Genomic DNA, 12559 nt, shown 5'->3' on the forward strand with positions numbered 1-12559 from the left:
CTGTGTAGTTTATATTTGAATATATTCCTTTTTCCACTACTACGCTCTTAGCGCTCCAAATGTCCAGTTGCATTTTCTACAGAAAGAGTGTTCAGATCTGCTCAATCAAAAGTATGGTTTAACTCTGTTAGCTGAATGCACAGATCAGAAAGAAGTTTCACAGAATGATTCTGTGTAGTTTATATTTGAAGACATTCCTTTTTCCACTATTACCCTCTTAGCGCTCCGAATCTCCACTTGCATTTTCTACAAAAAGAGTGTTTCATAACTGCTCAATTAAAAATATGTTTTATCTCTGTTAACTGAATTTACAGATCAGAAATAAGTTTCACAGAATGCATCTGTGTAGTTTTTATTTGAAGATATTCTTTTTCCCAATGTAGGCCTCTTAGAGCTTAGCATGTCCAATTGCAGTTTCTACAGAAAGAGTGTTTCAGATCGGCTCAATCAAAAGTAAGGTTCAACTCTGTTAGTTGAATGCACAGAACAGAAAGAATTTTCACAGAATGCTACTGTGTAGTTTATATTTGAATATATTCCTTTTTCCACTATTAACCTCTTAGCGCTCCGAATGTCCACTTGCATTTTCTACAGAAAGAGTGTTCAGAACTGCGCAATCAAAAGTATGGTTTAACTCTGTTAGCTTAATGAACATATCAGAAATAAGTTTCACACAATGCTTCTGTGTAGTTTTTATTTGAAGATATTATTTTTCCCAATAGAGGCCTCTTAGCGCTCAGAATGTCCAATTGCAGTTTCTACAGAAAGAGTGTTTCAGAAAGGCTCAATCAAAAGTAAGGTTCAACTCTGTTAGTAGAATGCACAGAACAGAAAGAAGTTTCATACAATGCTTCTGTGTAGTTTATATTTGCACATATTCTTTTTTCCACTATTACCCACTTAGCACTACGAATGTCCAGTTGCATTTTTTACAGACAGAGTGTTTCAAAACTGCTCAATCAAAAGTATGGTTTAACTCTGTTAGCTGAATGCTCAGATCAGAAAGAAGTTTCACAGAATGCTTCTGTGTAGTTTATATTTGAATATATTCCTTTTTCCACTACTACTCTCTTAGTGCTCCAAATGTCCAGTTGCATTTTCTACAGAAAGAGTGTTCAGATCTGCTCAATCAAAAGAATGGTTTAACTCTGTTAGCTGAATGCACAGATCAGAAAGAAGTTTCACAGAATGATTCTGTGTAGTTTATATTTGGAGACATTCCTTTTTCCACTATTACCCTCTTAGCGCTCCGAATCTCCACTTGCATTTTCTACATAAAGAGTGTTTCAGAACGGCTCAATCAAAACTAAGGTTCAACTCTTTTAGTTGAACAAACAGAACAGAAAGTAGTTTCACACAATTCTTCTGTGTAGTTTTTATTTGTAGACATTCTTTTTCCCAATATAGGCCTCTTAGCTCTCAGAATGTCCAATTGCAGTTTCTACAGAAAGAGTGTTTCAGAACGGCTCAATCAAAAGTAAGGTTCAACTCTGTTAGTTGAATGCACAGAACAGAAAGAAGTTTCATACAATGCTTCTGTGTAGTTTATATTTGAACATATTATTTTTTCCACTATTACCCACTTAGCGCTACGAATGTCCAGTTGCATTTTCTACAGACAGAGTGTTTCAAAACTGCTCAATCAAAAGTATGGTTTAACTCTGTTAGCTGAATGCTCAGATCAGAAAGAAGTTTCACAGAATGCTTCTGTATAGTTTATATTTGAATATATTCCTTTTTCCACTACTACGCTCTTAGCGCTCCAAATGTCCAGCTGCATTTTCTACAGAAAGAGTGTTCAGATCTGCTCAATCAAAAGTATGGTTTAACTCTGTTAGCTGAATGCACAGATCAGAAAGAAGTTTCACAGAATGATTCTGTGTAGTTTATATTTGAAGACATTCCTTTTTCCACTATTACCCTCTTAGCGCTCCGAATCTCCACTTGCATTTTCTACAAAAAGAGTGTTTCATAACTGCTCAATTAAAAATATGTTTTATCTCTGTTAACTGAATTTACAGATCAGAAATAAGTTTCACAGAATGCATCTGTGTAGTTTTTATTTGAAGATATTCTTTTTCCCAATGTAGGCCTCTTAGAGCTTAGCATGTCCAATTGCAGTTTCTACAGAAAGAGTGTTTCAGATCGGCTCAATCAAAAGTAAGGTTCAACTCTGTTAGTTTAATGCACAGAACAGAAAGAATTTTCACAGAATGCTACTGTGTAGTTTATATTTGAATATATTCCTTTTTCCACTATTACCCTCTTAGCGCTCCGAATGTCCACTTGCATTTTCTACAGAAAGAGTGTTCAGAACTGCGCAATCAAAAGTATGGTTTAACTCTGTTAGCTTAATGAACATATCAGAAATAAGTTTCACACAATGCTTCTGTGTAGTTTTTATTTGAAGATATTATTTTTCCCAATAGAGGCCTCTTAGCGCTCAGAATGTCCAATTGCAGTTTCTACAGAAAGAGTGTTTCAGAAAGGCTCAATCAAAAGTAAGGTTCATCTCTGTTAGTTGAATGCACAGAACAGAAAGAAGTTTCATACAATGCTTCTGTGTAGTTTATATTTGCACATATTCTTTTTTCCACTATTACCAACTTAGCGCTACGAATGTCCAGTTGCATTTTCTACAGACAGAGTGTTTCAAAACTGCTCAATCAAAAGTATGGTTTAAATCTGTTAGCTGAATGCTCAGATCAGAAAGAAGTTTCACAGAATGCTTCTGTGTAGTTTATATTTGGATATATTCCTTTTTCCACTATTACTCTCTTAGCGCTCCAAATGTCCAGTTGCATTTTCTACAGAAAGAGTGTTCAGATCTGCTCAATCAAAAGTATGGTTTAACTCTGTTAGCTGAATGCACAGATCAGAAAGAAGTTTCACAGAATGATTCTGTGTAGTTTATATTTGGAGACATTCCTTTTTCCACTATTACCCTCTTAGCGCTCCGAATCTCCACTTGCATTTTCTACAGAAAGAGTGTTTCAGAACGGCTCAATCAAAACTAAGGTTCAACTCTTTTAGTTGAACAAACAGAACAGAAAGAAGTTTCACACAATTCTTCTGTGTAGTTTTCATTTGTAGACATTCTTTTTCCCAATATAGGCCTCTTTGCGCTCAGAATGTCCAATTGCAGTTTCTACAGAAAGAGTGTTTCAGAACGGCTCAATCAAAAGTAAGGTTCAACTCTGTTAGTTGAATGCACAGAACAGAAAGAAGTTTCATACAATGCTTCTGTGTAGTTTATATTTGAACATATTCTTTTTTCCACTATTACCCACTTAGCGCTACGAATGTCCAGTTGCATTTTCTACAGACAGAGTGTTTCAAAACTGCTCAATCAAAAGTATGGTTTAACTCTGTTAGCTGAATGCTCAGATCAGAAAGAAGTTTCACAGAATGCTTCTGTGTAGTTTATATCTGAATATATTCCTTTTTCCACTACTACGCTCTTAGCGCTCCAACGGTCCAGTTGCATTTTCTACAGAAAGAGTGTTCAGATCTGCTCAATCAATAGTATGGTTTAACTCTGTTAGCTGAATGCACAGATCAGAAAAAAGTTTCACCGAATGATTCTGTGTAGTTTATATTTGAAGACATTCCTTTTTCCACTATTACCCTCTTAGCGCTCCGAATCTCCACTTGCATTTTCTACAAAAAGGGTGTTTCATAACTGCTCAATCAAAAATATGTTTTATCTCTGTCAACTGAATTTACAGATCAGAAATAAGTTTCACAGAATGCATCTGTGTAATTTTTATTTGAAGATATTCTTTTTCCCAATGTAGGCCTCTTAGCGCTTAGCATGTCCAATTGCAGTTTCTACAGAAAGAGTGTTTCAGAACGGCTCAATCAAAAGTAAGGTTCAACTCTGTGAGTTGAATGCACAGAACAGAAAGAGGTTTCACAGAATGCTACTGTGTAGTTTATATTTGAATATATTCCTTTTTCCACTATTACCCTCTTAGCGCTCCGATTGTCCACTTGCATTTTCTACAGAAAGAGTGTTCAGAACTGCGCAATCAAAAGTATGGTTTAACTCTGTTAGCTTAATGAACATATCAGAAATAAGTTTCACACAATGCTTCTGTGTAGTTTTTATTTGAAGATATTATTTTTCCCAATATAGGCCTCTTAGCGCTCAGAATGTCCAATTGCAATTTCTACAGAAAGAGTGTTTCAGAAAGGCTCAATCAAAAGTAAGGTTCAACTCTGTTAGTTGAATGCACAGAACAGAAAGGAGTTTCATACAATGCTTCTGTGTAGTTTATATTTGAACATATTCTTTTTTCCACTATTACCCACTTAGCACTACGAATGTCCAGTTGCATTTTTTACAGACAGAGTGTTTCAAAACTGCTCAATCAAAAGTATGGTTTAACTCTGTTAGCTGAATGCTCAGATCAGAAAGAAGTTTCACAGAATGCTTCTGTGTAGTTTATATTTGAATATATTCCTTTTTCCACTACTACTCTCTTAGCGCTCCAAATGTCCAGTTGCATTTTCTACAGAAAGAGTGTTCAGATCTGCTCAATCAAAAGAATGGTTTAACTCTGTTAGCTGAATGCACAGATCAGAAAGAAGTTTCACAGAATGATTCTGTGTAGTTTATATTTGGAGACATTCCTTTTTCCACTATTACCCTCTTAGCGCTCCGAATCTCCACTTGCATTTTCTACATAAAGAGTGTTTCAGAACGGCTCAATCAAAACTAAGGTTCAACTCTTTTAGTTGAACAAACAGAACAGAAAGAAGTTTCACACAATTCTTCTGTGTAGTTTTTATTTGTAGACATTCTTTTTCCCAATATATGCCTCCTAGCGCTCAGAATGTCCAATTGCAGTTTCTACAGAAAGAGTGTTTCAGAGCGGCTCAATCAAAAGTAAGGTTCAACTCTGTTAGTTGAATGCACAGAACAGAAAGAAGTTTCATACAATGATTCTGTGTAGTTTATATTTGAACATATTCTTTTTTCCACTATTACCCACTTAGCGCTACGAATGTCCAGTTGCATTTTCTACAGACAGAGTGTTTCAAAACTGCTCAATCAAACGTATGGTTTAACTCTGTTAGCTGAATGCTCAGATCAGAAAGAAGTTTCACAGAATGCTTCTGTGTAGTTTATATCTGAATATATTCCTTTTTCCACTACTACGCTCTCAGCGCTCCAAATGTCCAGTTGCATTTTCTACAGAAAGAGTGTTCAGAAATGCTCAATCAAAAGTATGGTTTAACTCTGTTAGCTGAATACACAGATCAGAAAGAAGTTTCACCGAATGATTCTGTGTAGTTTATATTTGAAGACATTCCTTTTTCCACTATTACCCTCTTAGCGCTCCGAATCTCCACTTGCATTTTCTACAAAAAGAGTGTTTCATAACTGCTCAATCAAAAATATGCTTTATCTCTGTTAACTGAATTTACAGATCAGAAATAAGTTTCACAGAATGCATCTGTGTAGTTTTTATTTGAAGATATTCTTTTTCCCAATGTAGGCCTCTTAGCGCTTAGCATGTCCAATTGCAGTTTCTACAGAAAGAGTGTTTCAGAACGGCTCAATCAAAAGTAAGGTTCAACTCTGTTAGTTGAATGCACAGAACAGAAAGAATTTTCACAGAATGCTACTGTGTAGTTTATATTTGAATATATTCCTTTTTCCACTATTACCCTCTTAGCGCTCGGAATGTCCACTTGAATTTTCTACAGAAAGAGTGTTCAGAACTGCGCAATCAAAAGTATGGTTTAACTCTGTTAGCTTAATGAACATATCAGAAATAAGTTTCACACAATGCTTCTGTGTAGTTTTTATTTGAAGATATTATTTTTCCCAATAGAGGCCTCTTAGCGCTCAGAATGTCCAATTGCAGTTTCTACAGAAAGAGTGTTTCAGAAAGGCTCAATCAAAAGTACGGTTCAACTCTGTTAGTTGAATGCACAGAACAGAAAGAAGTTTCATACAATGATTCTGTGTAGTTTATATTTGAACATATTCTTTTTTCCGGTATTACCCACGTAGCGCTATGAATGTCCAGTTGCATTTTCTACAGACAGAGTGTTTCAAAACTGCTCAATCAAAAGTATGGTTTAACTCTGTTAGCTGAATGCTCAGATCAGAAAGAAGTTTCACAGAATGCTTCTGTGTAGTTTATATCTGAATATATTCCTTTTTCCACTACTACGCTCTTAGCGCTCCAAATGTCCAGTTGCATTTTCTACAGAAAGAGTGTTCAGATCTGCTCAATCAAAAGTATGGTTTAACTCTGTTAGCTGAATGCACAGATCAGAAACAAGTTTCACAGAATGATTCTGTGTAGTTTATATTTGAAGACATTCCTTTTTCCACTATTACCCTCTTAGCGCTCCGAATCTCCACTTGCATTTTCTACAAAAAGAGTGTTTCATAACTGCTCAATTAAAAATATGTTTTATCTCTGTTAACTGAATTTACAGATCAGAAATAAGTTTCACAGAATGCATCTGTGCAGTTTTTATTTGAAGATATTCTTTTTCCCAATGTAGGCCTCTTAGAGCTTAGCATGTCCAATTGCAGTTTCTACAGAAAGAGTGTTTCAGATCGGCTCAATCAAAAGTAAGGTTCAACTCTGTGAGTTGAATGCACAGAACAGAAAGAGGTTTCACAGAATGCTACTGTGTAGTTTATATTTGAATATATTCCTTTTTCCACTATTACCCTCTTAGCGCTCCGATTGTCCACTTGCATTTTCTACAGAAAGAGTGTTCAGAACTGCGCAATCAAAAGTATGGTTTAACTCTGTTAGCTTAATGAACATATCAGAAATAAGTTTCACACAATGCTTCTGTGTAGTTTTTATTTGAAGATATTATTTTTCCCAATAGAGGCCTCTTAGCGCTCAGAATGTCCAATTGCAATTTCTACAGAAAGAGTGTTTCAGAAAGGCTCAATCAAAAGTAAGGTTCAACTCTGTTAGTTGAATGCACAGAACAGAAAGGAGTTTCATACAATGCTTCTGTGTAGTTTATATTTGAACATATTCTTTTTCCACTATTACCCACTTAGCGCTACGAATGTCCAGTTGCATTTTCTACAGACAGAGTGTTTCAAAACTGCTCAATCAAAAGTATGGTTTAACTCTGTTAGCTGAATGCTCAGATCAGAAAGAAGTTTCACAGAATGCTTCTGTGTAGTTTATATTTGAATATATTCCTTTTTCCACTACTACTCTCTTAGCGCTCCAAATGTCCAGTTGCATTTTCTACAGAAAGAGTGTTCAGATCTGCTCAATCAAAAGAATGGTTTAACTCTGTTAGCTGAATGCACAGATCAGAAAGAAGTTTCACAGAATGATTCTGTGTAGTTTATATTTGGAGACATTCCTTTTTCCACTATTACCCTCTTAGCGCTCCGAATCTCCACTTGCATTTTCTACAGAAAGAGTGTTTCAGAACGGCTCAATCAAAACTAAGGTTCAACTCTTTTAGTTGAACAAACAGAACAGAAAGAAGTTTCACACAATTCTTCTGTGTAGTTTTTATTTGTAGACATTCTTTTTCCCAATATATGCCTCCTAGCGCTCAGAATGTCCAATTGCAGTTTCTACAGAAAGAGTGTTTCAGAGCGGCTCAATCAAAAGTAAGGTTCCACTCTGTTAGTTGAATGCACAGAACAGAAAGAAGTTTCATACAATGATTCTGTGTAGTTTATATTTGAACATATTCTTTTTTCCACTATTACCCACTTAGCGCTACGAATGTCCAGTTGCATTTTCTACAGACAGAGTGTTTCAAAACTGCTCAATCAAAAGTATGGTTTAACTCTGTTAGCTGAATGCTCAGATCAGAAAGAAGTTTCACAGAATGCTTCTGTGTAGTTTATATCTGAATATATTCCTTTTTCCACTACTACGCTCTCAGCGCTCCAAATGTCCAGTTGCATTTTCTACAGAAAGAGTGTTCAGAAATGCTCAATCAAAAGTATGGTTTAACTCTGTTAGCTGAATACACAGATCAGAAAGAAGTTTCACCGAATGATTCTGTGTAGTTTATATTTGAAGACATTCCTTTTTCCACTATTACCCTCTTAGCGCTCCGAATCTCCACTTGCATTTTCTACAAAAAGAGTGTTTCATAACTGCTCAATCAAAAATATGCTTTATCTCTGTTAACTGAATTTAGAGATCAGAAATAAGTTTCACAGAATGCATCTGTGTCGTTTTTATTTGAAGATATTCTTTTTCCCAATGTAGGCCTCTTAGCGCTTAGCATGTCCAATTGCAGTTTCTACAGAAAGAGTGTTTCAGAACGGCTCAATCAAAAGTAAGGTTCAACTCTGTTAGTTGAATGCACAGAACAGAAAGAATTTTCACAGAATGCTACTGTGTAGTTTATATTTGAATATATTCCTTTTTCCACTATTACCCTCTTAGCGCTCCGAATGTCCACTTGAATTTTCTACAGAAAGAGTGTTCAGAACTGCGCAATCAAAAGTATGGTTTAACTCTGTTAGCTTAATGAACATATCAGAAATAAGTTTCACACAATGCTTCTGTGTAGTTTTTATTTGAAGATATTATTTTTCCCAATAGAGGCCTCTTAGCGCTCAGAATGTCCAATTGCAGTTTCTACAGAAAGAGTGTTTCAGAAAGGCTCAATCAAAAGTACGGTTCAACTCTGTTAGTTGAATGCACAGAACAGAAAGAAGTTTCATACAATGATTCTGTGTAGTTTATATTTGAACATATTCTTTTTTCCGGTATTACCCACGTAGCGCTACGAATGTCCAGTTGCATTTTCTACAGACAGAGTGTTTCAAAACTGCTCAATCAAAAGTATGGTTTAACTCTGTTAGCTGAATGCTCAGATCAGAAAGAAGTTTCACAGAATGCTTCTGTGTAGTTTATATCTGAATATATTCCTTTTTCCACTACTACGCTCTTAGCGCTCCAAATGTCCAGTTGCATTTTCTACAGAAAGAGTGTTCAGATCTGCTCAATCAAAAGTATGGTTTAACTCTGTTAGCTGAATGCACAGATCAGAAAGAAGTTTCACAGAATGATTCTGTGTAGTTTATATTTGAAGACATTCCTTTTTCCACTATTACCCTCTTAGCGCTCCGAATCTCCACTTGCATTTTCTACAAAAAGAGTGTTTCATAACTGCTCAATTAAAAATATGTTTTATCTCTGTTAACTGAATTTACAGATCAGAAATAAGTTTCACAGAATGCATCTGTGTAGTTTTTATTTGAAGATATTCTTTTTCCCAATGTAGGCCTCTTAGAGCTTAGCATGTCCAATTGCAGTTTCTACAGAAAGAGTGTTTCAGATCGGCTCAATCAGAAGTAAGGTTCAACTCTGTTAGTTGAATGCACAGAACAGAAAGAATTTTCACAGAATGCTACTGTGTAGTTTATATTTGAATATATTCCTTTTTCCACTATTACCCTCTTAGCGCTCCGAATGTCCACTTGCATTTTCTACAGAAAGAGTGTTCAGAACTGCGCAATCAAAAGTATGGTTTAACTCTGTTAGCTTAATGAACATATCAGAAATAAGTTTCACACAATGCTTCTGTGTAGTTTTTATTTGAAGATATTATTTTTCCCAATAGAGGCCTCTTAGCGCTCAGAATGTCCAATTGCAGTTTCTACAGAAAGAGTGTTTCAGAAAGGCTCAATCAAAAGTAAGGTTCAACTCTGTTAGTTGAATGCACAGAACAGAAAGAAGTTTCATACAATGCTTCTGTGTAGTTTATATTTGCACATATTCTTTTTTCCACTATTACCCACTTAGCGCTACGAATGTCCAGTTGCATTTTCTACAGACAGAGTGTTTCAAAACTGCTGAATCAAAAGTATGGTTTAAATCTGTTAGCTGAATGCTCAGATCAGAAAGAAGTTTCACAGAATGATTCTGTGTAGTTTATATTTGGATATATTCCTTTTTCCACTATTACTCTCTTAGCGCTCCAAATGTCCAGTTGCATTTTCTACAGAAAGAGTGTTCATATCTGCTCAATCAAAAGTATGGTTTAACTCTGTTAGCTGAATGCACAGATCAGAAAGAAGTTTCACAGAATGATTCTGTGTAGTTTATATTTGGAGACATTCCTTTTTCCATTATTACCCTCTTAGCGCTCCGAATCTCCACTTGCATTTTCTACAGAAAGAGTGTTTCAGAACGGCTCAATCAAAACTAAGGTTCAACTCTTTTAGTTGAACAAACAGAACAGAAAGAAGTTTCACACAATTCTTCTGTGTAGTTTTTATTTGTAGACATTCTTTTTCCCAATATAGGCCTCTTTGCGCTCAGAATGTCCAATTGCAGTTTCTACAGAAAGAGTGTTTCAGAACGGCTCAATCAAAAGTAAGGTTCAACTCTGTTAGTTGAATGCACAGAACAGAAAGAAGTTTCATACAATGCTTCTGTGTAGTTTATATTTGAACATATTCTTTTTTCCACTATTACCCACTTAGCGCTACGAATGTCCAGTTGCATTTTCTACAGACAGAGTGTTTCAAAACTGCTCAATCAAAAGTATGGTTTAACTCTGTTAGCTGAATGCTCAGATCAGAAAGAAGTTTCACAGAATGCTTCTGTGTAGTTTATATCTGAATATATTCCTTTTTCCACTACTACGCTCTTAGCGCTCCAACGGTCCAGTTGCATTTTCTACAGAAAGAGTGTTCAGATCTGCTCAATCAAAAGTATGGTTTAACTCTGTTAGCTGAATGCACAGATCAGAAAAAAGTTTCACCGAATGATTCTGTGTAGTTTATATTTGAAGACATTCCTTTTTCCACTATTACCCTCTTAGCGCTCCGAATCTCCACTTGCATTTTCTACAAAAAGGGTGTTTCATAACTGCTCTATCAAAAATATGTTTTATCTCTGTCAACTGAATTTACAGATCAGAAATAAGTTTCACAGAATGCATCTGTGTAATTTTTATTTGAAGATATTCTTTTTCCCAATGTAGGCCTCTTAGCGCTTAGCATGTCCAATTGCAGTTTCTACAGAAAGAGTGTTTCAGAACGGTTCAATCAAAAGTAACGTTCAACTCTGTGAGTTGAATGCACAGAACAGAAAGAGGTTTCACAGAATGCTACTGTGTAGTTTATATTTGAATATATTCCTTTTTCCACTATTACCCTCTTAGCGCTCCGATTGTCCACTTGCATTTTCTACAGAAAGAGTGTTCAGAACTGCGCAATCAAAAGTATGGTTTAACTCTGTTAGCTTAATGAACATATCAGAAATAAGTTTCACACAATGCTTCTGTGTAGTTTTTATTTGAAGATATTATTTTTCCCAATAGAGGCCTCTTAGCGCTCAGAATGTCCAATTGCAATTTCTACAGAAAGAGTGTTTCAGAAAGGCTCAATCAAAAGTAAGGTTCAACTCTGTTAGTTGAATGCACAGAACAGAAAGGAGTTTCATACAATGCTTCTGTGTAGTTTATATTTGAACATATTCTTTTTTCCACTATTACCCACTTAGCGCTACGAATGTCCAGTTGCATTTTCTACAGACAGAGTGTTTCAAAACTGCTCAATAAAAAGTATGGTTTAACTCTGTTAGCTGAATGCTCAGATCAGAAAGAAGTTTCACAGAATGATTCTGTGTAGTTTATATCTGAATATATTCCTTTTTCCACTACTACGCTCTTAGCGCTCCAACGGTCCAGTTGCATTTTCTACAGAAAGAGTGTTCAGATCTGCTCAATCAAAAGTATGGTTTAACTCTGTTAGCTGAATGCACAGATCAGAAAAAAGTTTCACCGAATGATTCTGTGTAGTTTATATTTGAAGACATTCCTTTTTCCACTATTACCCTCTTAGCGCTCCGAATCTCCACTTGCATTTTCTACAAAAAGGGTGTTTCATAACTGCTCTATCAAAAATATGTTTTATCTCTGTCAACTGAATTTACAGATCAGAAATAAGTTTCACAGAATGCATCTGTGTAATTTTTATTTGAAGATATTCTTTTTCCCAATGTAGGCCTCTTAGCGCTTAGCATGTCCAATTGCAGTTTCTACAGAAAGAGTGTTTCAGAACGGCTCAATCAAAAGTAAGGTTCAACTCTGTGAGTTGAATGCACAGAACAGAAAGAGGTTTCACAGAATGCTACTCTGTAGTTTATATTTGAATATATTCCTTTTTCCACTATTACCCTCTTAGCGCTCCGATTGTCCACTTGCATTTTCTACAGAAAGAGTGTTCAGAACTGCGCAATCAAAAGTATGGTTTAACTCTGTTAGCTTAATGAACATATCAGAAATAAGTTTCACACAATGCTTCTGTGTAGTTTTTATTTGAAGATATTATTTTTCCCAATAGAGGCCTCTTAGCGCTCAGAATGTCCAATTGCAATTTCTACAGAAAGAGTGTTTCAGAAAGGCTCAATCAAAAGTAAGGTTCAACTCTGTTAGTTGAATGCACAGAACAGAAAGGAGTTTCATACAATGCTTCTGTGTAGTTTATATTTGAACATATTCTTTTTCCACTATTACCCACTTAGCGCTACGAATGTCCAGTTGCATTTTCTACAGACAGAGTGTTTCAAAACTG

The sequence above is a fragment of the Symphalangus syndactylus genome, chromosome 20 (genome assembly GCF_028878055.3).
Source record: "Symphalangus syndactylus isolate Jambi chromosome 20, NHGRI_mSymSyn1-v2.1_pri, whole genome shotgun sequence".
NCBI lineage: Eukaryota > Metazoa > Chordata > Mammalia > Primates > Hylobatidae > Symphalangus > Symphalangus syndactylus.